The sequence below is a fragment of the Struthio camelus genome, chromosome 2, assembly GCF_040807025.1.
Source record: "Struthio camelus isolate bStrCam1 chromosome 2, bStrCam1.hap1, whole genome shotgun sequence".
Classification (NCBI taxonomy): domain Eukaryota; kingdom Metazoa; phylum Chordata; class Aves; order Struthioniformes; family Struthionidae; genus Struthio; species Struthio camelus.
The window spans coordinates 132,423,473-132,433,867 of NC_090943.1; positions in this window are offsets into that span (position 1 = coordinate 132,423,473).

The window sequence follows — 10,395 nt, forward strand, 5'->3', positions numbered from 1 at the left end:
GTGAAGTTTTAACCAAGAAAAAAGTACAGAAAAATGTTGGCCAAATCATGCATGACGTTTAAGAGAGCTTGCAATCTGTGATATGAAACGTTCTTGAAAATATTGTGTTTCAAAGTGAAATTTTACTGTGGGCATGTAATACGTAAATATGGATGGTATAATTTGGAGGAATTAAGACTTTTGAAAATTTGTCAATGCTTAAGAATGAGCATATTGACAACTACTTAAATTATCGCTGTTCTGATTCCACCAGCTGCATGCTTCAAAAATTGGCTGTAAACAACTTTTGAGCCTACAAAGAAGTCATAAAACCCACTTGTGAAACTGTACTGCTTCTTCCTACAAATGAATTCTAATATTTATCGGAAGGCTTTAATTTGAAATGAGCTAGCGTTAAAACACTTTTTAAATGATGCATATAAAGATAATGAATTAATTTTGATTGCATGTCATATCATGAAGGATTCAAAATTACCCTGTAAAAAATTTGTATTTCAAAGGCTTAAAAGCGTAATGTTAAGCTAGAAATGTATGCATCCTTATTAATGCAGTGTTTATATTCTAAGCCAAAACTGGTACCGTATGTATGAAGTAACCAAGTTAGGAATGCTTTCAGAGTGTTTTCATTTTTCTTCGGTTATTAATTGCACAGCTTTAACATCTGTCTCAGTTTTTAAGTTTAGATTGGAGTTACTGGCTTTGTTTTTTTGTTTTTTGTTTTTTTCTCTTAGATGTGTACATAGCAACACATTTCTGGGTATTCTGAAATACCCAGAAAACCTTGACTTCCTGGTAGAAGAAAACCCCTCGCAGCATACTTCTCTGCACAGGGTCAGGATGAGAGCAAATCCTGGATGTTGATCAGGTTCTGTAGCGAGTTGCGAAAGGTGCTTTTGGTATTATGAGGAGTCAGTTCAAACGTACGTATTTCAGCTTTAAAAGGTAATAGAGATTATGTTGTTGTTTGATGTGGAGTTTACGTATTGTGGCTGTAGTATATTATCTATTGTTAAAAGTTAATATTCAAAACATTACAAATCAGTAGTAGACAAAGAAAAGTAGTAGTGTTTGAATCCATAATAGACTCAATGGCCAAGCTGATGTTACAGAAACCTGGTTGCTATAATGGACTTTGAAGCAGTTTATTCTAATTTGAATTACTTAAGTTGACATATGTCAGGTGATTCTGAACATTTATTAATGTTGTCAAAGATACTAGACCTGAGTGTAGGCATTTTCCCTATTGTAGTAACTTGCAGACATTTTAAGAGGCTTCAGGAAAGACCATTATTCTCTACTGATTGAAGACATCAATAAATGTTGTGGCAGACTTGTATTTGGGCTTTATCGACCTCTATTTTGACTATTTAGTTTAGCTTCCTGCTGGAAGTATTACTGCTAGTGGTGTGCCTTGTTGATAGCTGATCTGTTTTCATTTCTGAAGTGATCCAGTAGATCTGGACTGAGTCTATGGTGGTTAGAAACTTATATTCAATTAGTAAAAATAAAAAGAAGGATGGCAGGTAAAAGGAAGTTTCCGGACATGAGATGAACGCTTAGGAGGTACTGTTGTTTCTGTTAGCCAACAGTAAGAGGAGCCTGTGTGTATCCTTTAGGAAGGAAGTGCACAAAGGGGTATCTTTTAAACCTGAGCACAAGAGTTCAAACAACTTCTTTCAGACTATCACAAACCCTGATATTATGATCTGTCAACTCAGTACACAGATTTTTAGTTAAAATGAAGCTTCTTTTGTATTGCTGTCTCATTGTTGTGTAATTGGAGATACTTTACCTTTCTGCCAGACTCTACCTCCTAATCATAACCCCTGGCTCCATTCCTATATACATTTGTGCAGATGCTGCAAATTTTGAAGAGGTCTGTTCCGATGTTGTACTAGTTTTTTGGTTTGTGGATTTTTTTCATCTGCTTCCTGTCTTCTAGATCCTTTTTATCATGGAGAATTTTGCATGCTTACTGTGTTCACAGTGCTGCTCGTAGAGACAGTGAGAAGCAGCAGGTTAATGACTGGATTTCACACAAATTGGGCAGGTAGAAGTGAAAAACTTTGCTTGACTTCCTCTGAGATCTGTACGCATGGGGCAGAAGGGAATGAAGGGAAACCTAAAGAGGGCCAGAGACTTCTGGGTGCTATTTCAGGAGAGGAAGGAAATATGTAAGGATGATATGCCAATGGCTCTAAAAATTACCTAACAGTTCTACGGGGCGACCATGTTTCCTTGTTGTTCCACTTCCAGGGTGATCTAGTTTAAGAAGATGCAATGGCTGGATCTAAATCTGGGGATTTTCCTGTGGTCCACCTTTCTTTCTTTTCTCCTTCTAGTAGCAGAAGCTGCCAAGTAAATGCTTTTGTACCCAATGGGAGAGGAGGGCTGGAACCCAGCCAGATGCTGCCACGTGATGGTGTAGGATTTGTGGCAGAAAGAAAGAAACAATAAACACGCAAAGGTCAAAGGTCTAACTTAAAATTGTGTGGTATTGGTAACTGCTGTGCACAGCTATTTGTATGTTTAAATCTGTTTAGGTAGATGAAGTAGGCACCCAAGTCCTGTGACTGAACATTATAGAAGTATAGAATAGAAATACTACTAGTATACTAGTATAGTATAGAAATACTACTTTTCCCCTGGTCATGTCTGTCTTAAGACCCTTCTCGGCTTGCCCGAAAGAGGTGCTGGAAATAGCAGTTATTGCAGACAGTGTGGAAGGGGGAGGGATAAGGGAAAGAAGAGGAGAAGAGTGCTTTCTTCCTTTTGCTTTCAAGCCTACCTGCTTGAATCTAGCTCAGGCTGCTGCTGATAACCGTTTCCGCTGCCTGACTGCTGTTTACCCATGTGAACCTTTGGTTGGCTCGTCTAGCTTTGACTACTTCACAAAGCCATTGCATTAAGACGAATTATTTACTCACAGTTTTGGCAAAGTCTAAGGGTTAAACTGACTTCATAGGCAGTCACAACGATGACCTTCTAGGGCACGCTACCAAAACAGCACGGGAAAACGTGTACTGCCAATACCTGATTTACACATGACTTCAAAATAATCTCTGCGATCTCCAAAATTGTATGTTTGTGAAAGCATTAAATCCATTTTTTAAACATTTGCAATGGTTGACCGTAACCACTAAAATTATCCCTCCCTGACTTGCAAAAGGAGCAAGTGGCATTTGAGAAATTAGTAAGGCCTGTTAATTGAGATTAATGCTGTAACCTTATTTTGCAGCTGTATCGTTATTATTTGTTGGAAGAGTTGTTGGTGAGATCATAGGTAATGTCTGAGTGTGAATTTGGGAATATATTTTCTTGCCAGGTTGGTTGATTGAGAGTTCCTCCACTTCTAACTCCTAAAATGTTATCCATTTGCCTATATAGTGCCTCATATAAATTAATACCTGTAATATCAAAACCGTAGGTAAAGTAGTTACCAACTAGAAATTGGTCTCTCTGACGTGATGTTGGCCATGTAGCTCCCACTGTACTTGTATAAGCAGACAAGGTGTTGAGGACTGGGTTTTGAAGTGGCGCAGTCTGTTAGAGCTGTGCGTTCAACTGTACTTCCTCAGACTCCGTGCACAAGATCAGTGTGACCTCAGCCCGCCTTTGGCTTCTTCTCAAGCTGATGATAGCTGAGGATTGCCAAAAGTAGGGATACACAGCAGCTCATGAGATCTGAAATGTAATGTTGTCTCTGAGAATATGATCATTCTAAGGTAAGCAACTCGTTCTCCATATATGCGTTGAGTAGATCCTGGTGTAGTTCTCAGGCAGGACTAAGTGCCTGGATTTGCTTTACTGATCTCCTGAACTTGGGAACTGCTGTTGTTTTGAACGACCAAGGCTTGATCCAAAGGCCACCTCAGAGTTCTTAAGAGTGGTTGCCACTGAGGTTAATGTGCTAGTACTACTCCTAAACTCCCCTAGATATACTCAGTTATGTTGATATTTTTGTGATATTGTAACCTTTAAGACTCTCAGTTCTGACTTCCCTACACTACCATGTAGTCAATATAAAAGCAAAATCATGAGATCACAAAATACATGCACTTATTTTTCTTCTCTGTCGCGATAAACAGAGCACTGTCTAATCGATTTTGGGAGAGGCATTAGCGTTTTCTCCCCTCTCTGAAAAGCTGTATACATAGATTCAGTCAAAAGTACATAAAACTTGCTCACTCTTGTGAATAAAGCAGTAGATCCTGTAAGGCCATCATCTAAGGGAAATGTCATAAAAAAAATGTTTGGAGAGCTTCCAGGCAAAATTAGACTATCTCTAGTGGCCATGAATAGAACATTGTCCTTGAAAAAATTTTGATACTGAGAGACTTAAAAAGAGGGAAAAAAAAAAGAAGAAAGAGATGAAATATGACTCCACAGGCATGCAGCAAGTTGAAATTGCTCTGAATTGCAGCTTCACTGAACTGAATGGAAGCTGACTCCTAAGTACCAATGACAGGTTTGGCTCTTCAGTGCAAAGACTTGGAGCAGATGCAGATAATGTTGTGCTGTCCAGATGGAGAACTATTTTAATTTAAAAGAATAGCTGGTAAATATCTTCCTGCTTTTTGTCTGGAATTTCTCCAAAGATGGAGGGTAAGCTCAGGCTCCACAGGGGTGATGTAATCCAGAAGAGCAACTTCAGAGCTGGGTGAGTGGTGCTATGACACTGAATCTGGACCACATCTAGGAAAAGGGCTGAAGACTTGATGGATTCCTGTGGTTTTGCTTGACACAGCTGGTGTTTCTGCCAGTGTAGAGCTCTGAAGAGTATAGTCACTTGGGGGAACTGGTGGTAAGGCATTAAAAACTACTAAAAGCAAAATATCTGGTAAAAAGCCCTAAGCTCACCTACGCTCTGCAACAAAAATTCTTGACTCTTGGTCTTGATGTCAGTGATCATTAAATCCACCTTTCACTTTATAGAACTTAGTTCTATGATACTGGCAGCAATTGCTTTTGAGCTGAGAAACAGTTCGTTCAGGAAATAAGCCACTTAGTTTTTTTTTTTTGAACTGTGAAAACAAATTCCTGAGTTTACCTTGTAGAAGTTTTGCTAGATTCAAGGTTTGAAGCTCTCATGCAGCAGGAAGTCAGCTGTGTGCCCTCCTGTTTTTCCTGTGCAATCTTCACAAAGACTCTAGGTACCTACAGTGTGAGCTTTTTAAACAATCTGCATCGTATAGGATCATACAAGAGAGGCTGGTTATTTTAAACATCGTTAGACTGATATTAAGCCCTGTGCCTTCTGGAGTAGGTTCCTTGTATTACTTAGTTGTCCAGGTGAATGTCTGCTTGCCTACTTGAATTCACGATGTCATTTTGATGAGGATGCTAGCAGAGAATTACCTCCTTCTGCATATAATTTTAGACTCTTTCCAACATTTCAGCTCTGTGACAATAAAAAGTAGAATCATTTGGTATTTTTTGTTCATTACAGGTTTAGCTAGGGAACAGGCAAAACTGTCACAGAATTGGAGCAGTAACAAATGACCTGAGTAATACACACATGGGTTTCACATATGGCCTAGTAGTCTGGTACCTTTATGCCACTGCGGCTGGGTTTGAAATTATTTGAAGCATCAAGATTGCACTGAAAGAGACCTATTTCCTGGCAGGAACAGACTTGCTGCTCTGCAGTTGATCACGGGCATAATGAACACTTAATGGATTTTTGCCTGCGGTTCAGCAGGAAACCTAGCAAGAGGGAATGAGTAACAGGGCAAATTACAGGATTGCCATTGTCTCTTTCAGGGTGCTGTGCTTTGCCCTAGCAAATTGTCTGGGTAAGAGTATGTGTGCTGTGCTCTCTCAGCAAGTGGGATGGCCACTGCTGCTAGTGCTCAGTGAAAGCCAAAGATACCCAGCAGAGTCTAAATGCCAATAGCTGGTTCTTGTGATGTTTGGCCTAGGTTGGTGGGAGACCCAGCTAAGCAGTCCTATGGCAATGTGGAAGTAGCAAAGTGCCGCTGCGGAAGTATACCTACTGTGATTCAAGAGCGTGAGCTTGGTGTGACGGTGACGTTGGCTTCGTCCTGCCATCTAAACCTGCAGCAGAGTGTCTTTGCATCTGGGCACGTTCTTCAGGTTTAGGCTGAAATGAAGCCCTCCATTGTACTCTGTAACAAGGGGATCTCGGGAAGGAGGAGGGAAGGTATAAAGCAGGTCTGACATATTGGGACTCAAATATTGCAGGCTGGTGAGTGTCCAGCCAGGAGTCTGTGGAGGCTGAGCCTGACGGGAGGGGATGGGACAGTCCCTGGAAATGGAAGCATTTGGGAGAAAAGATCCATATCCCACTACGTAAAGAGACTGCCCGTTTGTATCTTCCTTCTTAGGAATGTTTCTAGAAGTGTAGCTGGAAAAAATAACTGGAGGCAGAGCCTTTGAGCAGAGAAGTAGCTTGATTTCTGGCTTGGTTCTGTAAAGCTGTCAAAGTTGAGAGGGGATGGAGAGGGGGTTTCTCCCCAATTCTTTTTTTTCCTCAGATAGGAGCTCAAGAAACTCCAGAATGTAAGACCTTGTCACACAGTAAAATAATATAATAAAAATAAATAATTAAATCCTCGTATGTATGAGGTGCATATGTGTTTACTGATGTACTCCAAAAAGGAATGTTTAGTGCATGTCATGGCAAACTTCGTTTTAATTTTTTTTTTACAGCAGTCCTGTCAGTATTTGCAAATTTAGTACTTTGACTCAGCTAAGGCTTTCAGGATCTATTTCCTACAAATTAAGAGCATATGTATTACTCTGGGAATATGCAGGAAGGTTAATTAAGCACTTAATATTTCAGGCTCCTTTGATTTTTTTTTTTTTGACTGAATTATATATTAATCAACACTAAAACAAGACATTTTATATTATACGAGGCTGAAGGACATAAATCCTGTCTCAGAGTGGTTTTCATTCCATAAACTGTTCGATTCCAACCTTTGTAGTTCAAAGACTCTTGTCATAGCTTTAATGTGAGGAAACCTGCAGTCTCATCGTCTCTGGATACAAAAAGAGTATTACAGTGAGTGCAGGTCGGTGCTCAACACCTATATAGCAAGCAGAAATCAAAGACAACTCGTACAAAGACTATTCCAACAGCAATTAAATAACCAATTGTGTGTGTTTTTTTTTTTTTCTCTGTGAAAGAAGCAATGACACTGGTTCACCCCTGTGACAATAAGTTGTAAGGTTTTTTTTTCCTCCTGGGGTTTTCAGGATGTACCAAGGACTGAGGTTCTCATGTGAATGCGCAGGGGGCGCTGCAAGCCAAGGTTTCTCACTCGCCCGGGTTGTCAGTCAACTTTCTCATTGGGGCTGGGAAAGGAGGGCCGGGGCAAGGACATCCCACCTATATATGTGTACACACACACAGACACACACACACACACATATAAATGTATGAAATAGGCACATGCTTTCAGCTGGAGCGCATGTGGGGTGATTATTTTTTCCTGTAGATCCAGTACTATTCATAAATTAAGTAGAAACTATATATTGGGTGTGTTATCCAAACATGGATGACGTGTATATAAATAACATGAGATAGTTGAAGAACTTTACAATATGGGTTTATTTCTTTGTAAGTTTGCTTCCTGTGTAGCTTTTGCGTGACGTCGGGGTATTGTTAGACTAGATCAATTTCACAGCTCATATCTTTCCACAGTGCTGAAATATCTCAAAGGAGAATGCAGTTGGGTTTAAAACATACAAATGAATCTATTATTCCAGCTAGTATTCAAAATGACCATCAATAAGCCTTAAAGCAATCAAAATCATTTGCTGCTGCTCACATGTTACATTCTGGGGAAAATATTACCAATTCTGATGTAAATGACTACAGATTTCTCAAAGAAATGCATCCGCTGCCTGGGCTGAGAACAAAATAAGGTGCCTGAATGTTTCTGTCGTATACAGTTAATGTTTATAAAATGGAGTAAATTTTTTCTTTCCCTGTGATCAAATGCCAATAGCAATCAAGGTTAACTGCTGTGTCACTGTTGTTGAGCCACTGTATTTCAAAACTCTAGTGCAAGAGTATGGAGGTTGCACTTATTGGCTTAAGAACTTAATCGTATTGTAGAAGAAATGAGAGTACCCTATGGTGGCATACAGTATGTTGAAAAACGTTCCAGTACAGAGGTAGACCTTTCTCCTTCACTGAGCTCCACATGCTGGCATTAGGCCCCAGCTCTAATAAACCTTGAAATTCATGCCTGCGCTGTTCTCGAGCTTCTGAGAGTGCACCAAATCGCCTAAATAAATGTCCCTAAAAATCCCTATTTGAATTTTCAGCTTCCGATAATTTTTTGAGTTTTGAAACGGTTACATTTTCTTTATGCTTATAACTCAGCTTCAAAGTTTTGTTTGAATGAGGCTTCATGCATACCACTAGCTTGCAGCTTAAGACTTGGTGTAGGGGGATATCGAGAAAACACACAGATTATACTAGAATCTAGTTTGAATTTCATGGCAGTTGCATGTTCAGGAAGTTACTTTCTCTATTGTGGTGTTTACCAATCTTCTGTAAGTAAATCTGTCTCTGAAGTGAAGACAAAACATGTGTTTAAAAGAAGAAACCATGTGCTGTTTTGATGTCTCCTTTGGCACCATTCGAGAAGGTAAAAATCACAGTAAAGAGCTGAGTGTTAGGGCCTCTGCACCCAAGAACTGCAATCCATCATCCCTTTTTAGATACTTTATCCCTTAAATGCAATCAGAAGACATGAGCGTGGTACCTGCAGTACCTCGGGCGTCTGAAACAGCAGCAGCGCAGCAAAGTCCTGCCTGAATCAGTGCATTTATGCTGTGCCTGCCTAAAAGCTGATCACCGAGGAAAGGAGATCTTTAAACACCGACTCCAAGGGGAAGGTGCTCCCAGGTATTTTGGCTCACTTGCTCACAACCCCTATCGTTCGGGCAGGCCTTCGCTCCGAGGAACCCTGCAGGGTTTGTGTTTCTGTTTACACAGCCACAAGAGGATGTGGTGAGGCATTTGGGTGCTTCTCCTTTTGTACAACAGCGTGGTGGTTAGGGCCATCGCCCAATAAGTGGGATGGCTGGGCTTGAGTAAACCCGCATTTCTTGTTTCTCAAGCAAGTGCTTAACCACTGGGCATCACAATTTTTTGGAGGAGGGGGAAACGGGAGGGAAGGGGGAAGGGCTATCTCTGAGCTGCTTGCTGAGACTGTGCTCCTGCCTGGCAAAGAATTGCAGAGTCACTGGCCCAAAGAGAGACTGTTCCTATATATTTACATTAAACTAGCAGTTGGGAACATACAGATGGGCCTGGAAGCAGCAACCCTGCTGCTTCCTCCCAGGGGCTACCTAACCGCTACGGATGGACTCAGCCTCCCTCATTTTTACTCGCTCTTACGACTACCATGATTTATTTTTTGGTTTTTTCCCCCCCTCCTCATTCTCCTCTCCTTCACACAACTTTTGAAAAGAGGAATAAGGAGTATTTCCAGGCCCGAGGACTTTATTCTGATGCGCTTTCCTGGGAGGTGGGAAACGCTGAGCTGAAGCAGAGGGGCAGGTGGGTCTGGCTCAGCCCGGAGCGGCGGTGTGAAGGACAGCGGCAGCACGCGAGACGTGCAAACCGGCACCGCAGCCGTTGCCCTCCTGGGTCACGTTTCGACGACGGGGACGGCTGCCGCAGGTTTTTAGCTAGGCGCTGGCTTTGCCAGACTTGGACCGGGTAAAGATCTTGATCTAAAGCTGGTCTGATCCGAGGCAGTTCATCGGCCTCCAGGGATCTTAGAGTTCATAACTGGCAGTGTCTGTGAAATATAGGCACGTCCAGGGCTAGTCAGACCTTGGGCTTTTAGTATTACAGCTGTGGATTTAGGCACGTGATTTATCCGTGGTAAACACTTAAGGTGAGAAATACTATGCATTTAAGTGTATCTCATCTAGGACAAAATTAATAATTCTATATATTCACGATCTATTCATCATCACAATACTATATATTCATATTCTTTTTCACTTTCTAGTTTTCATGGCCTTTTTGCTTACGGCTGCACACAGTGGAAGAAATGCGTAGTTAGACTAAGTCCCGAGTTCCTGAAATAAAAATGGCATAGAGGTACTTAGAGTGAACGTGAAAATACACACACACACAAATATAAAAATTCAAGCCTCGGGTGTTTTTTTTGTTTTTGTTTTTAAATACAACTGTTTATTACAAGGTGTGTGAAAGTCGCTACTTCCCGAAGAGCGCAAGAACTAAGAGCAGTGTCTGCTGTAACGGGCTCTGTCGCGGCGGCAGCGGCTGCTGCTGCTGCTCGGCGGCGGCGCTGCCCGAGGTGGGGGTCGGCCGCAGCCCCGGCGCCACCGCGAGGGGCGCGGCGAGGCTGTAAGGCGCGGGACGGGCGCTTCAGGCAGCTC